General features: G+C 38.2%; 1 long non-coding RNA gene across 3 annotated transcripts in view; it reads left to right on the top strand.

The window, feature by feature from the left end:
• Nucleotides 1–19,970, top strand: part of LOC141500915 (uncharacterized) — a 36,530-nt gene extending 16,560 nt beyond the window's left edge. The window contains exons 3-6 of one of the 3 annotated variants that reach the window (XR_012472073.1): nucleotides 13,521–13,572; nucleotides 15,750–16,085; nucleotides 17,819–17,997; nucleotides 18,129–19,970. This is a non-coding gene — a long non-coding RNA (uncharacterized LOC141500915). Of the gene's footprint in view, nucleotides 1–13,520; nucleotides 13,573–15,749; nucleotides 16,086–17,818 lie in introns of all 3 variants that reach the window. The other 2 variants (XR_012472072.1, XR_012472074.1) reach the window with 2 other exon arrangements.
• Nucleotides 19,971–25,001: the final 5,031 nt, after the last annotated feature.

Genomic DNA, 25,001 nt, shown 5'->3' on the forward strand with positions numbered 1-25,001 from the left:
TTCTATTAGCTGTTTAGTATCATAATTTTTTAAGCACTTGTTTGGTGATGCTGCTGCTGCCTATCTTTGGTAGCTCTCCTTTAACTGTGTTTATATTAGAAAGGATGACTAAAAATTGATGGGCAGCCAGTCCTGCTGTGGATAGAGTGCAGGGCCTGGTGTCTGGAAGACTTATCTTCCCAAGTTCAAATCTGGCTTCAGGCACTTCTAGTATTTTTGCAAAGAAAATCCCAAATAGGGTTGGCTACAAAGAGTCAGATATGATTAAAATGACTATATAATTACAACAAAAAAATGAATGCTTATACTGACATCTATATTTACATATCACTATAGATGTACATGTTTATTCAAAAAATGTGCAATCTTTGAAAGTCTCAGTCTTATCTAATACCTTAAATTATTTCTTTTGTTTTTGTGTCACTTTTCTTAGAGCAGCATTCATATAATGTTTCCATTCAGTAGTGCCCAATGGCTTTGTAGTAGACTCCTAGAGAGAAATGCAGACAGATATATAAAACCTTATCTTCTATTAGCATTCTATAGAACCAGGAAAATAGTCCTTGTGCCTAAAAGACTATGAAATGAAAAGATGGGTAGCAGAAAAATTAAGGTTTGGAATCCCTAATCTCTCCATGTAAAATGTTAGCAGTGACACATCTTTTATACTCTGACTTTTAAGATGTTCACTTGCTACCCTCAGCATTTTTCACGTGAGGATAAAACTATTTACATGGTGTATCAATGACTTTTGAATTGTTACCTCCATCATTTATTCCGCCTTAGATTGATCAGTGTAGTCAATGCTGCTCTGAGATCTTCTGGGCAGCTATGAGATGCTTTCTTTTACTTTCTTTCTTTTTTTTTTTTTGCAAGGCAAATAGGGTTAAGTGGCTGCCCAAGGCCACACAGCTAGATAATTATTATGTGTCTGAGACCGGATTTGAACCCAGGTACTCCTGACTCCAAGGCCAGTGCTTTATCCACTACGCCGCCTAGCCGCCCCTATGAGATGATTTCAAACTGTGTTCTAGAGTTCTTACTCTTCTGAGAGTCAAGGTTGAACTGCTTGCTGGGCAGTTAACTTAAGATCTATGGGCAGTTAAGAGACAGCATGATATGATGGGAGGAATGCTGGAATGGGAATTGTAAAGACTGGGTCTGTGTCCTGGCCTCATTACTTAATGGCTCTGCATCTCTTGTTTTCTTGTCTGTAAAATGATTGTGCTTATATTTAAACAACAACATCAGTTTTATAAATTGTAAATCACTGTATAAATATAAATTATTATTATTATTACTATTATTGTTACTCTTGGAATGGCACTTGGCTGTGATTAGTGAAGTCTCTAGAGAAGGGCTAAGGACAAATAGAGCTGGGTGACCAGAGATTATTGCTCTTTTGTATCATTGGAGACATGTTTTTAGGAGTCTGGCTCCTTTCAATTCTAGTTCTTTTAGGATTTTGGGCTATGTGGAGGATGCTACATCTCAGCCTCAAAAAGAGGAAGAGGACCATCATTTTTATAACTCACTTGTTTGACTTCTCTGCTAAGTAATCTTGCCTCATTGCCCCATAAAGCCCAGGCACATGTGAATTTTTTTATTCTCTTGATTCCTAATCCTGAACCAAGAAACATGGGAATGCAAGGTACACCTCCCAGGTTATTAAGACTATAAGAGCACAGTTCCCAATATTATAGAACATTCATTGTTGGTCAGTTGTGTCCAACTCTTCATTTGGGATTTTCTTGGCAGAAACACTGGAGTGATTTGCTATTTCCTTTTTCAGCTCATTTTACAGGTGAGGAACTGAGGCAAACAGGGTTATTAAGTGATTGTCCAGGGTCACATGGCTAGTGAGTGTTGAGGCAGGTAGAGTGGTACAGTGGATGCAGTACCAATCCTGGAGTCAGGAGGACCTGAATATAATCTCAGATATTTGCCACTGACTAGCTGTGTGATCTTGGCCAAGTCACTTAACCTTGATCCTTGAAGCCAGGATTATCTTCAGTCATTCTGATCCATATCTGGCCACAGGACCCAGATGGCTCTGGAATAGAAAGTGAGGCTTAGCACAGTACCCCCTCACTCAAATGTCATGTCACCTCCTTGATTTATGGTTTTCTTCAAGAACAAAGAGCCAGCATTATCAACTAAGGGCAGATTTGAACTCAGGAGGATGAATCTTCCTGACTCCTGGTCTGGAGTTCTATCCATTATGACCAAGCTGTCCATTATAGAAACACATTCAATTAAAAAAAAGTATTTTAATTTTTCCCAATTAAATGAAAAGGAAGTTTTCAAGATTCATCCATTTTTCAAGTTTTCAAGCACATTTTAATTTTTAAAAAGGAGAAAAACTGCATAGCAATGCTTGAAAAAGTAACCAATAGTACCAGAGACATGAAAATCCCTTGAGTCATTTAACAGTTCAAATATGAAAGCTCAATGTTATCTCTTTTCTCATTGTCATTGCTACCATGTTCTGCATTGGGCCTCTATTACCTGCTGTGGAAGGTAGGTATATGTGTATGAGAGCTCTGCAAGGTAATATTCTCTCCCTCCTTTTCTCTCCAACTTTAGTTGTTCCTCATGGGACTCCTAGCTCTTTATCAATGCCTACCAGTTTCTCAGTTGAGTGAAGATAAACGGGTGAGATAGAAGAAAAACTCTTTTCCTCTTTGTCTCCCACTCCCAAAAAAACCATCATCCTTTCATCTTTTTTCCACCTCTCCATTGCTCTTTAAAATCAGCCCCAAGGAATTTTAGGATTATAGATTAAGAGATGGAAAGAGAAATTAAAAGTCATCTATGGGGGTGGCTAGGTAACGCAGTGGATAGAGCACCAGTCCTGCAGTCAGGAGTACCTGAGTTCAAATCTGACCTCAGACACTTAAAAATTACCTAGCTGTGGGACTTTGGGTAAACCACTTAATCCCATTGCCTTGCAAAGAAACAAACAAACAAAAAAGTCATCTATGCCTGCTCATAAATTCAGTCAGTTTTCAGCTGTGACTGACACTTTGTGACAATATTTGAGTTTTCTTGGCAGAGATACTAGAGTGACATTTCTTTCTCCAGCTCCTTTTACAGATGAGAAAACTAAGTCAGACTGTTAAGTGACTTGCCCAAGAACTAGCAAGTGTCTGAGGCTGGTTTTGAATTCAGAAAAATAAGTCTTCCAGACTCTGGGCCCATCCCTCTAGCCACTGAACTTCCTAGTTGTCCTCACTCTAGTCCATTCTTATTCAAATCAGTCAATATTCAAGTCAATAAGCATCTAGTAAGCATCTCCTAAAAAAAAAGTGAAACAGGCCAGGGTCATATATTTATTGAGAACTAGACTTCTGATCTGGTGCTCCCCTCCCCTTTTATTTTATCATACCATTCACCAGACGACTTCTTACAAATTTCTATCTACTAAGCTATGTCCCTTTCTTTTCTTTTCTTGTAGGCTATGATGGTCAAGTTGACCAAAGACAAGGGCCTGATTCTGAAGTATTTTCAACAAAAGAACTGCACAATATTTTTCAATTAGTCAGATGTTACTAGATATCATGAAACTATTTTTTCTATATTACTGATTGATTAATGTGCCCTCATGTGTCTCTAAACTATATCATATAGGGTTTTTCAAAGGACACAAAATTACTCAAAATCATTGCACTGATAGAATTTGTATTGTTTCAAGAGCTGAATGTTGAGCTCTGAAGAACCAATTACAGTTGAGTGACTGGTCACTCCTATCATATGCTATAATTTCCTAGCCAACAGGGACCACTAAATGGTAAGAGTCACATTCCTGCTGGGGTTAGCTATTCTTTGCTAACTCTATGACTTGGACAAGTCATTTACCATTTCTTCATCTTAGCTTTCTCATTGATAAAAGAGATGATTGGACTCAAGGCATGTCAGGTCCCTTTTAGTTCTAAATCTATGATCCTTTGAATTCTTATCTACTTATTTTAGTAGCATTAATAAATCTTCCAGATGCTCCCATATACTTTAAAAATGTAGTATTTTTTAATGTATATAATGGCAAGGTTTTTGAGTATATGTCATATAAAGAAATACCCATGTGGGTAGCCCATTTCCAGAAACACACAAGGATGTGTATGACATGGGAGAGTCCTCTTCTGTGATATGGGGCATGCGCAGATATTCTGTAGCCGGTTCTGGCTTGCTAAGCACGTGGTGAAGACAAAGATTGTTGATTGCCTTTGGAGTCAGAACTGAGAGCTTCCAATAGCAAAAGCATTCAATCACAGCCAGGTGGAAAAGAGCCCAAGCAAAGAGACTATCTTTTGATTCTACCCCCAGTGGAGTCTGTCTTCAATGGGGGATGAGGGCTAATTTCCATTATTTTCTTACCTTTTATGGAAGCAAACTGCCCAGACTCTTCTCTGGGCTTGCCATCAACTGGGCATGCTCACCAGCCCCCAGTGACATTTGGTAGAGGAGAGAGAGCTGGAGCAAGACTACAATGCAAAGCTCCCAAACTGACATATTAGGGCAATGAATTTGAAGTCAGAATATCTAAGCTCAAAATCTTTGCTCTTCTACTTATTTCTGTATGACTCTGGGCAAGTTACATCACCTTTCTGGACCTGTTTGCTCAACTGCAAAATGAAAGGATTGCTCTTAGACAATCTCTGCTGTTCCTTCCAACTCTATGCTCCTCTGTGACTTTTCTCTTAGGAGGAGGGTAAATGTGACTGACAGTTGTGACCCTTTCCCCATTCTGCTCTGGGACCAGAATCAATACCCTCTCCTCCCTCTGACTTCCTCTTGTGATTTTAAAACTTCAAGAAAATGAAAGCTATTCCTCCTTAAGAAAAGTCTAGTGGCCATTGCTTTAAGAAATATGGTCCATATCTACTGAATATTATATATATATATATATTATATATATATGTGTGTATTACACAGATTAAGCCAAGTCTATTTTGTTTTTTGTTTTTTGCAAGGCAAATGGGGTTAAGTGACTTGCCCAAGGCCACACAACTAGGTAATTATTAAGTCTCTGAGGCTGGATTTGAATTCAGGTACTCCTGACTCCAGGGTCAGTGCGCTATCCACCTAGCCGCCCCCAAGCCTACTTTTTAAAAAAGTTTTATGTAATTTGAAAAAATCAAAATGTATAGGTTTCAGCTGTCACTGATAATTGTACTCATTCTTTCGGAGTAGAATTCCGAAATTTCACCTGGGGATTCCAAGGTCCACCTCTTTTTTTTTTTTTTTTGCTCAAATGGAGATGGAGACTTTTTCTACTCTGACTTTCTCAGAGTGGGATGGAGGTATAGTTTGAGCTGGGGAAGATCAGCCATATCTCTTTATAAGAGTATTTCTCAGCCTCCTGCCTGGCTTGGACTGCCCTCTGCATTTCTGTTAACTGGGGTAGGGCCAGGGTTGTGGCTAAATTCTGAGACTGAGCCAGCACAAGGCCGCAGCTGCAGTAATCTGCCAGCTGTGTCTGGAGACAGGCTGTTCGCAACTGTTAAATGAGTGGGATTCGGTGCTAATGCCTTTGCTTGCTAACCCCTGGCCTTAGTCCAATTCTAGTGTGTGAAGGTAATGGCTCATAAACTGGTTAACTCTCTTAGTGCATCAATTAATTGACAAATATTTATTGAGTATCTACCGTATTACTAGGGCTATATTAAGCATAATGGGAATGATAAAAGGAAAATGACATTCTTGATTTTGTTGGGAATACAAAAATATTTACATAAAACACATATTAGAAAATAGTATAGACAAAAGTGCTCAGTAGCATGGTATAGGTTCTTAAGACTGTAGGAGTTAAGAAAAGAGAAAGAGCCATATGGATAGAATGAGCAGAGAAGACCATGGAGAAAAGGAGACCTGAGCAATTTGAATTAACAGCTGCATGGAAAGGAGAGGGAGTTAAGGAATAGAAATGATAAAGCCAAGATCCAACCTTGATTCTGAACTCATTTTAAATGGGTTTTTAAATTTTCAGTGTTTTATGAATATTACTTTATTTGAACCTCATGACCATTATCTGAGGAAACTGCTATTATCTTACTCATTTTTCAGACAAGAAAATTGTGACTTAGACAAGTTAAATGATTTGCCTAGAATTGCACAGCTAGGAAGTATCTGAGGTGAGATTCTAACCTAGGCCTTCCCAACTTCAAGATCCAGTCTTCTATCCATTACTGCCATTATTATTGTTATTATTACCATTATTTCCAGGTACAACAAATAGAATGCTGAATTTAGAATCAGGAAGACAAGTTCAAATCAGACTTCAAACACTTCCTAGTGACCCTAGACAAGTCACTTAGCTCTGTTTGCCTTGGTTTCTAGAGAGAGAAATGGTCAACCACTCCAGTATCTTTGCCAAGAAAACCCCAAATGGGCTCATGATCATGGCTGAATAGACACCAGAAAAACATGATTACCATTATACATCATTTCCACATTGTTCTTTTTGCTCTGCACAAAATAAGTGCTAAATAAATATTTGTTGACTTTGAATTTTTAATAATAATATTGTTGGAAGCAGTAGTAAATAATAACTTCTTCACTTGGCTTCAATTGTAGAATCAGAAATGGTAGTCTCTTCAACAGTCATCTCTGATAGTTGGACCTATAATCTTTGTTAATGCTGATGGCATCCCAGGTAGGGCCAAAGCTATAGAAAGATATAGAAACTGTCGACCCACTTTCTTAGAAGCCTTAATATGACCCTGTGAATGGAACCTTCACTTCCTTGTTTATGCCTTTGTTTTAAGTGAATAAGAATAATCTGGAAGTTCTGACCTTGTGAGTGTTAAAAGGTTAGGAGAGGGCATCTGGGAAGTTCAGAGTCTGGGAAACCTGGGAGTGGAAGAAGAAAACTTCAGGAGGAAGCCCAGACAAGGTAGCTGAGACAAGGATTCATCCAAAAGAATGGTGATGCTGCATAGACCAGAATTTGGAGGGATCAGTGCTCTGTAGACAGCATATTAAGAGCTCTCTAGAGAAAAAGGTGGTTTAGAGGAGAGTATAACCTCCAGGTGTTGGGGAGAAATTTTTATTCTTTTGCTCTTGCCATGTATTTCATCTAATGATATGAATTAAATGGAACTGGGGTGCTCTAGTCACTGATAGTTAACTGCAGGGGCTTGAACACATGGTTGTCCAGGGGAGAGATCCCAATGCCTCAGGAGTATATCCCTAGAACCTTGTAGGGAAGATTTAAGTGAGTCAGAGATGTGCAAAGTCCTCAGCCTTACTCTTTCTTCCAGAGTAATCAAAGTCCAACAACAAAACAAAAGTCAGGATAACTGGCAATGGCTTAGGATGCAGTGGATGACCAAGCTTCAGCCATTTCATGCCTGTTGGAACAAATTGTTCTCATCCATACCAGAGAAAGTCTTTACTTGCTTGGGGTAGATACCTCCCTAATGCACCAATGAATTTGAGACCTGTCAGTTATCTAAAGTAAGATGGCTCAGGGGAAAGAGTGGAGGGGTTGCAATCAGGAAGACCCAAATTCAAGATTGACCTCAGATGCCTACTTAGTTGTGTGACCCTGGGCAAATCACTTAACCTTATTTGCCTCAGTTTCATCCATAAAATGAGCTTGAGAAGGAAATGTTAAATCACCCCAACATATATAACATACATACATACATATGTGTGTATATATACCAGAATTTATTTTTACAGGTGAGACTTTTAGTTGTTCATTATTAATATTAATTTCATAGAGACTTCAATAAACATATACTTGATGCCTGATACATGCCAAGAGAGAATATCTATATCTATCTATCTATCTATCTATAAAACAAAAATGAAAATAGTTCCTTCCCTGATGAGACTTTCATTCTCCTTAAATGGGAATAACAAGGACACAGATCTGTAAATACAAAATGCATAAAATATAAATGTGTGTGTGTGTATGTATGTATGTGTATATGTAGTCCTGAAAATCAGGGAAATGAGGAAGGGCCTCCAATATTCTAGAAGCAAGTCCACAGTGTTAAATAGTTCAAGGTCTCCCTAAGAAAGGCAAGGGATCATTTTCAATATGGATGGGTCATCTGTAAACTACAAATCCCATCATTCATTGCATGAAGGCCAGCTCCTGTCACAAGAATGACTGGGTAACTGGTGTTTCCTCCTCCTCCTCCTCCTGCCCCTTCATCTCCCTCTCTCCCTCTTCCCCCTCCCCTCCTCCCTCTCCTCCCCCCTGCCCCTTCACCTCTCTCCCTCCCTCCTCCTCCTCTCCTTCATCTCCCTCCCTCCATTTCCTCCTCCCTTCCTCCCTCCATTTCTCCCTCCCTTCCTCCCTCCCTCCCTCTCCTCCCTCCTCCTCCTCCTGCCCCTTCATCTCCCTCCCTCCTTCCCTTCCTTCCCCCTCCCCCAAGGCACACTCCTTATCTTCTGGCTAGTTGCCAGTGTGGTCCTTCTCTCTTAGCCGAGGGCTTTGTTTCCCTGAATTCTGGTAGTGAGTGACCTTAAAGCCATTTTTTTCTGTGCTGAGCAGAGCACTTGCCCCCTGGTGAGCCAGAGAAAGCCAGGCTGTGGGCTAGGGGCTGCCCCAACTGCTCATTTTGTCAGAGACCAGAACCCTGGCAAGTTGGAAGCCTTTGTCAGATGGGAACTGTGGTTGGGAATAAAAAAAGTGAAACCAGATGTTTTTCCTCAGTCGCTTCATCTCCATGCTAGAGGGGGAAGACCATAAAAATGTCATAACCCTTGATTCTTGAGGCTCAGATCTTACACTGCCTCGTAACCTCAAACAATAAATCCACCACTCTCACCAAAGCCGTAGCTTCTGAAGGGGCAGGGTGCAGCTGGGGTATATTCAAGGGATGAGAGGTGGGCTGAAAAGGAGAGGATCCTTGGAGGAGTGGGAGAAGAGTCAAAGAAAAACCAAGAAGAAGGGGAGAAGATCTTTTGGGAGGTGTTAAAAATGGGCAGGAATGTTTGCCTGACCTTCTCCTGGGCACTGCCTTCACAGGAAAGAAACCAAGGGTGAATGCTGGCCACTCTGTTTAGTAAAATGTGGGTCTTAGTGTGAAAGGGGACTTTATTTCTACTTGAAAAGTATTGGATGTTGTAACCCAGCTGCTAGGGAGTAGGGTCTAAAAATTAAGCTGAGTCCCATTGCATATTAAACTATTTTCCAAGGGGCAATGAGAAAAACAGAATGACCCCAGAGAATACTGGGAAATTGGTTTGGGGGCCTGGGGGAGACAGTAGAAGCCTGCGCTTAGTATCTCTTCTTTCCTCCATACCAGCTCCCACTACTTATTTTAATTTGAGAGCTGGTACACATCTTTTCCAAATTTGTATCCAGTGAGAACTCTCTGTGGCTCCTGTTAACCATTTCTTGGAATCCAAAGGAACTTTGGGGAAGAAATAGGAAGAGTATGGATACCAGTGATTGGGGAGAGGAAAACAAAATTATGAATAAGGAAAAATTGGAGGACTCTGAAGCTTTTATTGGTATGACTTCTTTACTTATACAATGGAGACTAGCCAATGTGGACCCAGTATGAATGCTTCCTATGAAAACCATATGAAAAATCATCTCAGAAACTCATTTGCACAAAGGAATACATGATTAATAACAGCCAAGGATATTTGAATTTTTAGTGTTTTTTTCCTGGAAGATCTTATCACAATATTTCAGGGTTCAAGGAGCTTACCTCATTGTGCCAGAGCTTTTATATGGCTTGCTCCAGGATGCTATGTCTATATGCTTTGAAAAGGAAAGGAGGCAGAAAGTTTTTGAGTGGAAGTTGGAAAGATGCTTTCCCCATCCCCCAAATAACTGATAGTCTAGATAAAGAGAGATATGGGATAGCCAGAGAGCTGAAGAAGTGTGTCCAGGGAGACAGTTCCTATGGAATGGACCTTGAGCATCCTGTCTGGACCTTGATGGAGGTATTGGTACTCAAAGAAAGCATCAGTATTGACCTTGTTGGGCTAAGTGAAGGGGAGTGAGTAGATTAGATGGTGCAACTTTCAGCTCTAGCTTCATGAATATAAACTGCCTGTATCTTTCTCCTGCTTGCATTGGAAACATGTGGAGGATGGAATGAGGAGTTGGCTTACAATCTCCCTTGGAGGCGTGGGAGGTGGCCACCTGGGTATGGGTTCTGGGAACACTTGCTGCTTTATTTAACCCTTTCTTATTTGATTCATATTCTGTTTTAAATAAATGTCTTTTACCTTACCATGGTATTACATATTTGATTCCTGCTTGGTTAATGAAACTGGACAATGAAAGGGGGGGGGCTCCTCAACTGATGATTAGATAGATGACTGAGTACCCTCGGAATATCACCGACCTAGGAGAAGCCAAGGAAGGAAACAAAACATTTTAGGAAACACAGATATTACCATACTGACGATTAGACCATTGAGAAACAGATTAGCTTTACCCTGCTAATGAATTTGTGACTGAAAAGCCTCAATGATATGGGAAAGACCTGACCCTAAAATATCAAGGTTTTCCATTGATCACCAATCATCTTGATTTTACTATGTCAAGCCACTGGGCTCAGATGGAATAGTGAGAGTGGTATCTACACAAAGTTCTTCACTTTAATCATTCATATACAAGTCATAGCATCATTTTTCTGATATAATGATCTTTGAGCTCCAAAGGTAGCTACAACTGCTACTTTTACTAGGAAGCACAGATGCTACATAAAGATGGTTGATTTTTAGTCAAGGGATTGAGACTTTAAAGGTGAAATTTCAGGCATCAGTAAGAAGATGTTTTGGTTTCTTCCCTGGAGGAAAGGTAGCAATATTGCTGCATCCTACAGGTAAGTCCTAGTTGGGAGTGTCTACTATTGTTTTCTCTGATAAAACTAAGGACTAAGTTACTTGTATCCTCTACTGAGTATCTCCCTCTGACCCAGTCTAAAATGACCAGACATAGAGTATGATGAGCCACTAATTCAGAGATGGAAAGTAAAAATCTGACATTATTTTATGCAGAATGCAGAACACCTAAAGGCCATGAAATCTTTGAGATGGGAAGGCCCTTAGCAATTTTCATTTTCAGGTAAGGTCACAGTTCAGAGCAATTAAATTACGTTTTCAGAGTTACTCAACTAGCAGGTGCAACTAGCAAGATTTGATCCAAGTTCTCTCCTGACTCCAGATCTAGTACTATTACCACCACAACACACTATAAAATTTGAGGCAGAATGTGTTTGGGATAAAGGAGAACCAAGAAAAGCCCTACAGGAAACCTGAGGTAATTTTCACCTATGAGTCTTAGGGAAAGCTTCATGGAGACATGTAGGGTTGTCAACAAATGGAGATGGGTGGGGAGAAGTGAGGATCCTAATCATGGGGCTTTAAAAAGTGATGGGAGAGGACAAGTTGTGGATGGGGAATGGGGAGCTGATGGCACAGTCTGACTGGAAGGGGAGCAATATGAGATAACTCTGACTAGTCAAGGTAATTGAATGGAATGGTGGTTAGAGGACTTGCCTTACTATCAGGAAGATCTGAATTTGAAAATAGCCTCAGGCACATATGTCACTAGCAAGTCACTTAACTTCTCTTATTCACAGTTTACTCATTGATAAAGTGGGCATGATTATGGCAATAATGATGGTACTTAACCTCACAGGGTTGTTATGAGGATCAAATAAGATAAATTATGTAAAGTGCTTTGCAACCTTAAAGAGCAACATGCTTTTTAGGTATGTAGTAGGGAGGGAGGAAGAATATTGAAGACCATTGTTTGGAAGCTAAGCTTGGTTTGATGGGTAAAAGGGAGCTCCTACAATTGTTTTGAATAGAGGAGAGAGATAAACATAGGACAACAGCAAGATGACACAGGATGGTTAGAGAGGGATGGAAGAAGACCGGACAAAAATAATTTGTGTAAGAAGAGATCAAGGACTGAACTAAAAGACTTTTAATTGGAGTATGAAAAAGGGAGATATTGTTTGTTGTTGGTTTTTGTGAGGCAATGGGGTTAAGTGACTTGCTCAAGGTCTCACATAAGTATTAAGTGTCTGAGGCTGGATTTGAACTCAGTTCTTTCTGACTCTAGGGCTGGTGCTCTTTCTACTGCACCACCTAGCTGCCCCAAAATGGAGACTTTTTAGCAAGAAATACTTCAAAAAAGAAATGTCAGAAAATTGATTGGATAGGCAGTACCCAGTCTGGAGTCAGGGAGATCTGAGTTCAAATTTGACCTTGGTCCTGCAACCTGGGCAAGACTCTTTACCCTGATTGCCTCCATTTCCTCATATGGAAAATGAGCTGGAGAAAAAAATGGCAAACTACTCTAGTATCTTTGCCAAGAGTACCCCAAATTGGGGCACAAAGAGATGGACATAACTGAAAACAACTGACCAATAACACCAAGGTGTCAAAGATGATTCCTAAGGTTAGGATTCTGGGAGATTGTCAGATTGGTAGTGCCACTAACAAAAAGAGAGAAATTAGAGGAAGGGGTAGGTATATCAGGAGCAGATGCTGAGTTCAGTTTTGAACATGTTGAACTTGAAGTGCCTGTAGGCCATTCAGGTGGAGATATCCAATAGACATTTGGAAATACAGGACTGGAGCTCTAAGGAGAAGCTGGGTGTGGAGATATGGATTTAGAAGTCATTTACATAACGGTAATAGCTGAAGTCATGGGAATGAACAAGATCCCCAAAGGAAAGAGTATAGAGAAAAGAGAAGGCCTAAACCAGAACTTTGGGGAATACCCACATTTAAGAGGCTAGAAGAAGATGTGGAACCATCAAAGGAGACAGTAGGAGTGATCAGGGAAGTTGTATGATAACCATGTGATCATGTCCTGGAAGCAAAAGGAAGAGTTTCTTGAAGGAGGGGTGATCTATAGTGCTAAATACTTTAGAAAGGTCAAGGGGAATGATGACAGAAAAAAAATGGAATTGAGTTTATAGATAATGCCATTATTTCTGACCTTGCAGACAGATGGTAAATGGGGTAAGAACAGAAACTAAATTTCAAGAGGTTATGGAAAGTGGATGGTGATTAAGTGGAGGCAGTGAGTATAAATTATTTGTTTTAGAAGTTTGACCATGAAGTTTGAGACAGAGGAGAGGGGTAGAGCAAGAGCTGGAAGGAGTTTCAGGGTTAAGGGAATTTTTTATTTCTTTTTAGTGTAGGAGGGACCTGAACAGGAGAGGAAGAAATCAATCAAGAACTCTGTCCTATAACTGAGCCAGTACTGCTCTCATTAATGATGTTCATGTCTGCAGACTCTACTTTATTGAATTAGAGTTGGGATTAGAATGACCTATTATGCAAATTCCATACTTGGTAAAATTCTGGATACATGTTGCAGACTATTTATTTAGTCATTTATCTATTCATCTATCCATCTATTTATTTTTTTTAGTCATGCATTCATTTATTTTTGGGCAATTCATATATTTATTAAGCACCTTCTATAAGAAGATCACTGTACACTAACTGGTCTTCTTGCCTCCCTCTCTATACCATCCTGTGTTCCACTAGTCCAACAATCTTCTTTTTTTTTTTTCCAGGTTTTTGCAAGACAAATGGGGTTAAGTAGCTTGCCCAAGGCCACACAGCTAGGTAATTATTAAGTGTCTGAGACCGGATTTGAACTCAGGTACTCCTGACTCCAGGGCTGGTGTTCTATCCACGGTGCCACCTACCCACCCCCCCAGCAATCATTTTAATGTTCTTTGATCATCTTACTCTCCTACTCAAAAACTATAGGTGTTTCCTTTTATCTATCAAAGTTTAACCTCCTAACCATGGCCTTCAGTATTCTCTCCTTTTCTCTCCCTATCCCTTTCCTCAAACTTAACATTTATATAGCTCTTTAAGATTGCAAATAGTTACAAATAGATATTACCTTCATAGAATTTAGAGTCTATTGTGGGTATGATAAGACAATGAACTACTTTACAAAGTACTGTAATATGAAATAATAATTATTAATCAGCACATCATTAATGATATACTCTTTGGATTTAATAGGAAAACCAGCAAAGAATCAGAAACTACTACTCTCTATTTCCCATGCTTATCCTGGCATTGACCATCCCTATACCTTTGCTCAAGTCCCATGCTTGGAATTTTGGCTCACCTATCTCCATCCGCTGAATTATTAAAACATTAATATATGGTTACTGTCCTCCTCTATTTCAAGTTAGCTTTTTTACTAACCGTCATTCCACCATCCCTTATTATACACTTGACACTATCAGCAGTTCTTGAAATCAACAGGCCATCCCTTTAATGAGCCATTACCAAGCTTTTCTCTCATTATTAAAGAACTTCTCCACAAAGGATTACTGGACCCAAGTACCTATGGAAGTAGCCACTTCATTAAGGTAATACTCTGAAGTACCACAACCCCAGAAACTGATGAATTTACTCTAATTTGCTGAATGCCATTTTGCTTAAACCCTATACATTAGGATTACACAGACTATAAGCCCCGCTTGCTCTTTATTCCTTTGTATTTGCTATTCTCCATCTTCACTTTTCCTAGAAGAGACAGTCAGTAACTGAATTTTAATAATAGATTAGAAAGACAATAGATTTTGTGCTGATTCTTTAGAACATCTCTATGTGAACCAAGTTCAAGTCTGTTTCACTGAGGAGGTCTGACCCTGGAGTCATTCAATTCCCTCAATTTATAGATGAAGCAACTGGGGGCCAAGAAGCATATGTCATAATTGTCTGGGGCAAGATTTAATGGGGGGAAAAAGAATATCCTCTTTTGTCTAGTTATGGCTGAATACTAGCAATGGTTTTTTCCTTCCCTGTTTAGGCATGTGTTCTTTATTTTGTTTTAATTTCATTTAATTTTTCAGGTCCAACCAAAAATAAAAGAAATTAAAATAAATTTATATGATAATATTATATATTTGAAAGGAATAGAAAGGTGTGCATAGTAGATTAATAGTTTCATGTACAATCATCTTTTTATTATTATGGAAATAAATGCTTCTTTTATTCTTATAAGTTAAAAATAAAATAATTTTCAGGTTCAATTTTTTTTCCTCTTAGCACTCTCCTCCACCCTGATATTGAGAAAGCAAGAAAATAAAACATATTACAAATTTGAATAATCAAGCAAAACAATTTCCCATATTGCCTATGTCTCAAACCCCAAAAACATAAGCCTTGATTTATATTCTGAGCCCATCTACTGGAGGTCAGTATCAAGTTTCATCATGAATCTTCTGGAATTATGTTGATCAGAGTTTTTAAGTCTTTCCAAGTTGCTTGTCTCCTGATTATCAATTTCTACAAGTCAGGTTTTTCTGAAATGATCCCCTTCTTATCACATTCATATACTGTAACTTCTTCAACCATTCCCCAACTGATGAGCACTCCCTCTGTTTTTCATTTCTTTGCCACTACAAAAAGATAATATAAAAATTAAAAAAAATATATGTGGATACTTTTCTTCTTTGACAATTTTGGGGAAGAGGTCTCATAGTGATATCACTAGGTCAGAGGAGAATGACAATTTAATAGCTTTCAATAATTCCAAATTTCAACAGTTCCAAATTGCTTTCTGAAATGGCTAGACTTGTTTGCTGTTCTAATGACAGATTATTAATGTGCCATATTTCCTCATGTACAAGACACATCCTTTTTCTAAAATTTGGTATCTAAAAGCTGGGAACATCTTATATGGTGGTTATTGGATTTTTTTACTTTCATTTCCCACTTTTTTTGCACTTGTTATCTTTGCACTCATTGTTTCACATTTGTTACTGGTATTTTAGGTTATGTTTTGCCACATTCTGCCCAGAAATGACTCAGAAAAGATTTTCATACAGTGCTGAATTCAAATTCAAAGTGATCCAGCTTGCAAAAGTGAATGGAAATCATGCTGCTTAATATCAGTTTGATCCTCCTCTAACTGAGAAAACAACCTGAGACAGGCTATGGGAAGAAGAAACCTTACTGAGAACTCCAGGGCAGAAGAAGACCATGAGAGGCAAGTTAGCCAAATGGTCTAACATAGAGAGGGAACTGAAGAGATGGATTGAAGAGCAAAGGACAGTGTGTCCACAAAGATGGTTCAACATGAGGCAAGAAGAATTGCTGATGAAAACGAAGTGAGTGATGTCAAAGGAGTATACAACTGGTGCTTCAGGTTCACTAAACAGAATGGATTAAGCATGAGTCCATGCACCAGACTTACCCAAAAGATGCCTGAAAGCTATGAGCAGAAGGTCCTTGAATTTCATGATAAATAAAATTTGAGTTCAATAACTTTATGTAATACATTTTTTCCAAATTTCTGACCCTAAAATTAAGGTGAATCTTATATACAGGGAAATACAGTATCTGTTTTCCCATAGTCCCTGCATCATTTGTCATTTTTCCAAAATTTTTTACCATCTTTGCCAATCTTATGTGTGTGAGGTGGTACTTTTGAATTATATTGGTTTTTACTGAGGTGAGATTTAAACCAGTCCTCCAATTATAGAAATAATTCTTTTTTAATTTTAATAAATACCATATTATGCTGCATCTCCAAAATAAGTTGAGATCAGATTGACAAGGTCTTATAGAATAAAAAAATTGCTATTCTTGTTGGTAGGGAAGGTCTTCCTAAAATTTGAATTTTTGTATAAAACGAATCCAAAACCCAAACAATCATTACCCAAAGACCTCCTCCAGTGAGGAATTTCAGTAGTCCTTGGAATTTTCCAATAAATTATAGAGGCTATTTCAGTATTATTTGGATCACAGAATCAATGGCTATGAACTCAGAAATAATTAAAAAGACAACAGATATACATTTATATACATACCCTCACATATACCCATACAGACATATATTAAAGGGCTTTGGCATATGATCAGATCACCTAAGATGGAGACACTCATGTAGGAGTCTTCCTGATTCTAGTCCCAGCACTCTTGTCCTCTATGCCACCTCTATGTCTGATGCATACATAATAGATTTAATCTGACTCCACAAGAAAAAAGTAAAATGGAATTTAGATCAGTTAACTAAGGAAACCAAGGAAGAGAACCTTCTTTTTGGTTCTACTGATTTGAGAACGTATCATCTAGAAAATGAGTCACCCCCAATGTATAATGAGAGGATATCTCATTCGTGAAAATAAAAATTCAAAATTCAACAATTTAAAATTCACAAAACTAAAAAAATATTTAAGAAGTTTAAATATTCAAATTTTCAAATGATTTTTGGGGTAAGTTTTGAGTACTTCTGATGTTAATAAAGCATAAAACTGCACCAAGACTTTTGAGATACCTTTTATCGATAGTGTTCTCTCTCTCTCTCTCTCTCTCTCTCTCTCTCTCTCTCTCTATATATATATATATATATATATATATATATATATATATATATATGATACACAGACTGGTAAATACATACATGCATGCATAGATGCATATATGCATACCAATAACACACATATATATCAACAGGGGGATTAGCCAATGAACCCATCCTCATGAGCATGCACAGAGTGATCAGTAGCTGTAATAACCATGTGGACTTCAGAGCACCTAAAGTCATTCTGTACTTGGTTTTGGTCTGCTAACTATATGATGAAGAGGCAGACTATTGATCAGTGTGCAGTTGGAACTAGAGTGCATTTGAAAGGCACAAGTCAGCCAAGGCCACTCACTTGGTCATTCTTTCTTATCTAGTTTCTGTTCAGGAGAGAGAGAGAGAGAGAGAGAGAGAGAGAGAGAGAGAGAGAGAGAGAGAGAGAGAGCATTGTGAGGGAAGAGGCCTTTGTCTCCCACATGTAGCCTGTAAATATAGATCACTATTCTTTGCCTTCACATTTTCCCTTTCCTGTTTTAGGAGGAGGAGAGTGGAGATGGTTGTAACTTGAAGAGTTTCCAAAGGTCAAGGGAGAGAACCACCAGGAAGTCCAGGAATGAAATTCATATCAAATTTTGTGGTCAACTAGTCCAATGCTGGCCAAGCCCAGGTGTAGTAGCTGAAACAGGACTCATCCATCCATCAGCTATGTCAAATTTGTAAGTGAATTTGGAAGGACTGGTGCCATGTAGAAATGAGTCCCTTCTTTATAAGGTTCTAGGTGGATAGGAATGTGTGCACCCATACTATGTCTACTTCCAAAACTTAGCATGAACTTCATACCTTTCAGAGAGCGAGAGAACTACAGAATCTTAGCATTGGATGGAATTTCAGAGCTCATTCAGTCCTGTCTCAACTGAGGAGGAATTCCTTCAACATTTTTGGCAAGTTGACATCCATCCCTCACTAACAACATCCAGTGATGGGGAACCTATTCATTCCCAAAGCAATTCATTGTATTTTGAGACAGCTCTGCTTGTTAAGAAGTTTTTCAAATTACAGTTAGAAGATCTGTTAGGGTTTGAATCCTAATGTTGCCATTTATCATCATCATCATCATCATCATCATTATTATTGTTATTATTGGAGGCAATAAGGCTTAAGTAACTTGCCCTGGGTCAGAGAGCTAACTAGTTTCTGAGGCCAGATTTGTACTCAAGTCACCCTAACTTCAAGGATGGTGTTCTATTCACTCCATTGCCTAGTTGCCTCCCACCCCCATTTATTAACTCTGGTGGGCAAAGTGACTACACCTTTATGAGTCTGTAAAAGGAGGATGTTCCAGATGACTTTGTTTCCTTCAAGCTTTAAGTCTAATCCAATGCTTCTTACATTAAGGCTATATTTATTTCCCTGCAAATGTTGCCCATTCCTCATAGTTTTTCCCTGTGTAGACAAGTGGGACAAATCCACTTTTTCTTCTAAGTGATATTGCCTTCAAATAATAGAAATAATAGAAATTCAGTTTTCTTTTCTTCAGGCTAAACATTCCCTAATATTCATATAGCATGGTGCTCAGATCTTGGTTTCTCTCATTTGAATACTGCTCAGCTTTTCTGTCTCCTTCCTAATATGTGTCCTTCATAAATGTAAAACTGCAGATGGAGTCTGATCAGGGAAGATTATAGCAAGATGATCAGTTCCTTCATTCTGGACATTATGGGTTTTTTTTTTTTAATGTAGTGACTCATATGAAACATTTGGAGAATTTCAACTTCAACTTTGTTTTTCTTTCATATTATGGCCATCATTCCTTGAAACAGGTATTCTGGGTCACTGGACTCAGCAGCATGAGGATGTACCTCCAGATCACTAAGCATTAAATGGATTCTGAATCTATGTTAGAACACTACAATAATTGTATTAATTACTCTTTATTACCATTAATGGTCTTTTGCTGTTGAAGCTGTGCCTTTTGATGCCAGATTGCTTTTTTACTTAAGAACAGGCTAGGTGGCACAGTGGATAGAGCACTGGCTTTGGAGTCAGGAGTACCTGAGTTCAAATCCGACCTCAGACACTTAATAATTACCTAGCTGTGTGGCCTTGGGCAAGCCACTTAACCCCATTGCCTTGAAAGAAAAATCTTACAAAAAAAAAACAGTATCATGTATAGAACACAAGAACCCATGGCCTGAGCTCCATATTTCAGGAAGGTTGCTGACCAGTTGCTGTAAGTCCATAGCAAGTGGTGAGGAACTAGAAGTCCTATCATATATGGATGAACTGATATTTGCCTTTATTATGTAACCAGTTATGAAATATGGAACTCTTTTGCTCAGTGCTCATAATTACAGGTTTACCTACAAATTCAAATGAGCAAAATTGAATGTTATACTAAAGCCTGCCTTGACTGTCAAACACTTCTCTACCTACCCCCTTCCCCCAATTACTCTTCTATTTACCTTATAAGGATTGACAATTAAATAAGTATTACCTTTGCTACTTTGAAAGATATGACAAGCTACTGCCTTATGTTCCTCTAAGAAATGTTTTTAATTGAGAGCAGTAGACAGACTAGGCTAGAGTGTTGAATCCCTATTACTATTCCTTATGCCCTCATTCCATTTATGTAAGTAAGCTCCATACCTCCAGTTTCCTTTTTCTGTTCTCCCTACTTGTGCCAGAAATTGTTCTCATATCTTTACCCTCTGTTGGAAATTACTATATATAAATATAGTGTATGTATACATATAGTGTATATATATATATATATATATGCACATATACAATATGTATTTGTATATACATGAATGCATATATACTGACATGCACATATATATGTATGTAATATATATATATATATATATATATATATATATATATATATATAATAAAGAGAGAGAGAGAGAGAGACAGAGACAGAGAAAGAGAGGAGAGGGAGAGAGAAGGAAAGAAAGAGAGGGAGGGGGGGAAGAGAGAATATACACACTGAAAGCTAGTTGATACAGTGGAGAGTGTGCTGGAACTGGAATCAGGAAGGCACATTTTCCTGACTTCAAATCTGGTCTCAGGGATTTACTAGCGGTATGACCTTATGCAAGTCATTTAACTCTTTTTTGCCTCAGTTTCTTCATCTATAAAATAAACTAGAGAAGGAAATAATAAGCCACTCTGGAATTTCTGCTAAGAATACCCCAAATGAGATTAATTACAAAGGGTTATATAGGACTAAAAAAAACAACTGAGCAACAACATATAGACAAATACACACACATATGTATATATTTATTTTTGCTGTACTTATTGTTTTTCTCCCAATTCAATGTAAGCTCCTTGAGGGCAGGAATTAATGTTTTTTTCAAAGTCTTAGCATGGTATCTAGGACATAGCTGCTCTGGGGAAATTGCTTTGTGATCTTTAAATAGCTTTAGCAAAATAATAAGCTATTATTTTTTCTTGACCTAAGCAGATTATAAATTCCCTGAGGTCAGGAACAATTTCACTGTTTTATCTTTGTGACCCCAATGCCTTGTACAGGATGACCAGTTAAGGAATGTTTGCTGAATGAATGAATGAATGAATGACCTGCTAACACCAATCAATTCACTTACTCTCTCTGGGATTCAGTTTTCTTATCTATAAATTCAAGGGGGTTGGATTAGATGACCTTTAAGGCCCCTTCCAGCTCTAAATCTATGAATTATGTGATATTTCAGATTGGTCCCTGTCTTCAGTTGAGTGTGGTGGGAATGTGCTGCAGGGAGACTGCCTTAGGGATTCAAATTGTCTGCAAGCCAAAGTACCACAAGAGTTATCTGCTAGGAAAGGATGACTTGGAGGTAGGGGTGGGGTAGAGATTGCATTTGATTCCAGAAAGCTATCATCACATTTTCTTGACTGTTTTACTTGCAACAAAGACAGCAATATACCGATTCAAAGCTACATTTGGTTGTCTGAAACTGATTCTGATATTGAAAGACCATAAAAAAACCAGGCAGTTTGAAGTCATCAAGCCAAGTCTTCTACTTTCCTCTGAGAAGTGGACAAGAAATCTTGAACAAGAATCCGTATTGTTTTTGCAAGAGATGAAAAAATTGTGGCAGACTCCTCCATTATATCTTGAAATATGTCTATTTCTATCTCAAGCCTCTGCTGCAGCAATTCACGACTCTGAGTGAGTATTTTGTTCGATCTCCAGACATAGGTATAAATTTACCCGAGTTTAGAGAAAAAGGTTTTGTTGACAGCTTATCTAAGTTGTACCTCACCACTGTCAAATATTGAAAAAAACAGTGAAAACCAGTCAGAATACCTCTATGGGGATATTGGAGTCAGAGTGAAACACTGACAGCTCTGAAATAAGCACATACCATAATGCAGGTGGTGCAGCGGCTTGGAATTAGGAAGACTCCTCTTCATGAGTTCTAATCCAGCCTCTACACTTTCCACCTTTGTGACCTTGGGCAAGTCACTTAATCTTGTTTAGCTCAGGGGAGGCTAGGTGGCATAATGGATAAAGCACCAGCCTTAGAGTCAGGAGAACCTGGATTCAAATCCAGTCTCAGACACTTAATAATTACCTAGCCCTGTGGCCTTGGGCAAGCCACTTAATCCCATTTGCCTTGCAAAAACCTAAAAAACCTAAAACAAAACAAAACCAAAAAAACCCTTGTTTATCTCAGTTTCCTCATTTGTAAAATGAACTGGAGAAGGAAATGGCAAACCACTCCAGTTTCTTTGCCATGAAAATCCCAAATAGGGTCATGAAGAGTTGGACACTGAAAAACAATGTAAATCAGGACTTGATTTATTATTTTGCTGATTGTCTAGACTTAAGAAAATAATGGAGAAATGTTAATGATGCAGATTAAATTTAAAAGTGTATTATGAATATATCCCCTCTCCTCCAGTTGGTTGCTAAACTTTTATCAATACATCCCTGATTTTAATACACACACACACACACACACACACATATACATATTCTTATAAATATACAGATACTTATGTTAAATGAGAAGACTGGGCTCCAGGACTTCTGAGGGTTCTTGCAGCTCTAAATCTTTCCTCTGATCTTTCCTTACTTTGTCAACATAGTTTAGAATAGAGTCAGCTTTTGAAGTTAGAGTTCAAATATTACCTTTTTTTTAGTTTTGGCAAGGCAATGGGGTTAAGTGGCTTGCCCAAGGCCACACGGCTAGGTAATTATTAAGTGTCTGAGGCTGGTTTGAACTCAGGTCCTCCTGACTCCAGGGCCAGTGCTCTATCCACTGCGCCACCTAGTTGCCCCAAATATTACCTTTTTTTTTTTTTTAAAGAAGCAGAGTGACAGAGAATAGAAAACAATGTGAGAATCAGAAAAACATGAGTTCAAGAACTGCCTCTGATATATATTGGCTGTATTACCCTGGGCAAGTCATTTACTATGTCAGTACCTTAGACAATACAAAAATTATAAGATGAAGAGAAAATGCTGACCTTGGGAGTTGACAAAGGGAGTTTTCACCTGGAAGTTTTATATGCTAATGAAATTATGGGACCAATCCCTATCCTTATACTGCCAAACTTCAACAAAAGAATTGTCTCTCCAAGAATACATCATTCCATCATGTCCTCACAATTTTCTTATCTTTCAAACTCTTGTTTTTATTTTCTATTCTCATTTTCTATTTTCATTTCATTTTTTATTTCATTTCATTCAAAGATCACTGGTATATTCCCATAACCAAAATCAATGACCTTTTATTGATCTTTTTTTTCTTCAATATCTTGGTAGCATTTTACACATTTAACCATTGGCTCCTTGATTTTTACAAGATTTTACCATTTTGGTTCTCCTCCTTTGCCTGCTTTTCTGCTGTTCCTTAGATGGTTTTTCTTCATCTTCCTCAATCTCATATTTCTTTTCTTTTCCCTCTCTATAAGCTCTCTCAAGGCTTCATCTTTGACCTTTTTCCCTAGTTCCAGATGGACCCACATTTCCAACTGCTCATTGGGCATCTTTACCTATATGTTCTGCTGCTCCCTCAAATTCAAAATGCACAAAGTTGAACTCTAGTTTCCCTTCCAAGTTCAATAGTTTTTTGTTTTCTAAATTTTTGTGCCCATATATATGCCCACACATATTACAAGAAAAAAGTAATTGGCATACTATTATATACTATATATGTATACACACACACACACACACACACACACACACACACACACACATATATATATGTATATGTATATGTATATGTGTGAGTGGATGTGTGTGTGTGTGTTACTATTGCCAGAATCTTTGCTCAGGCCCTTATTACCTGTTACCTGGACTATTGAAATAATATGCTAACCAATCTTTTCTTCTAATTCATTCCATATATCACTGAAAATTTTAGGACTTCTCTATTTTTTTAGCACAGCATTCAAAGTCCCCCCATTACCTATATCCAAAACTATTCTGCTTTTGCAGTCATATCTCATCCTATATCTACATCCATTTATGTATTCTATTCAGATAAAGCTATTACTTTCAGTGTTATGTTGGAGTCAACTTGGTAGCAGCTTGAGAGTCAAGTTGTTAAATATTACTAGAACTCCTGTGATTAAGCTCCATCTCTGGAACCCATATTATGCTTTTCTGCACCTATGCCTTCATCAACACCATTTCCTTTGCTTTGGGGGCAGTTAAGTGGTGCATTAGATAGATCCCTGACCTTGGAATCAGGAGGATAGGAGTTCAAATCCAACCTCAGACACTTGACACTTATCAGCTATGTGACCTTGGGCAAGTCACTTAACCCTGATTGCTTGCCATCCAAAGTCATCTCCAGTCATCCTGATCCATATCTGGTCACTGGACCCAGTGGCTCTGAAAGAGAAAAATGAGGCTGATGACTTAGCACAGCACCACCTCACTCAAATCCAATTCGCTTGTGTGCCATGGTATCACCTCCCAGATGTCACAGTCTTCTTTGAAAATGAAGTACATAAAAAAAACATCCCTTTGCTTTGAAAACTGAGACTATAGTCTCTGATTGCTGAATTTTTATCTGTCCTTCAAGGCCTAGGTCAAATACTAACTCCTCTATAAAGATTTCCCTATTAGCTCGATAAAACTGATCTCATCCTCTCTAAACTCTTATAGCATTTTACACTTCTCTAATATATTTATTACATTATATAATTTTGTATTATAATTATATATTTTTTCAATTGAATTCAGAAAACTTTTATTAAGCACATAGGTTTGTCATCTGAGGAATTACTGCCTGCTCTCCACATTCAGCCAAAATTCACGGAAAAAGCATCTAATTGTTGCCTTCATTATTGTTGTAGTCATCATTGCCATCATCATCATTATTATGTTTGTTGTTTAGTCATTTCAGTCATTTCTGACTCTTTGTGACCCCCAATTAGGGTTTTCTTGGCAAAGATACTTCACTGGTTTGCCTTCTCTAGTTCATTTTACATATGAGGAAACTGAAGCAAATAGAAGGTAGTGACTTGCCCAGAGTCCCAGTTAATGTCTGAGGACAGATTTGAACTCAGGAATCTGAGACTTCTTGACTTCAGGCCTGGCATTTTATCCTCTATTTAGACCACCTATTGTCACCTAGCTGCCCCTATAATTCTCTTAACTATTAATGATTTAGTATATATTTTCCTGGACATGAATTTAATAATAACATTTTAATAATAACATTTTAGATTTATGGATCACCAAAATACGCAAAAC

The sequence above is a fragment of the Macrotis lagotis genome, chromosome X, assembly GCF_037893015.1.
Source record: "Macrotis lagotis isolate mMagLag1 chromosome X, bilby.v1.9.chrom.fasta, whole genome shotgun sequence".
Classification (NCBI taxonomy): Eukaryota; Metazoa; Chordata; class Mammalia; order Peramelemorphia; family Peramelidae; genus Macrotis; species Macrotis lagotis.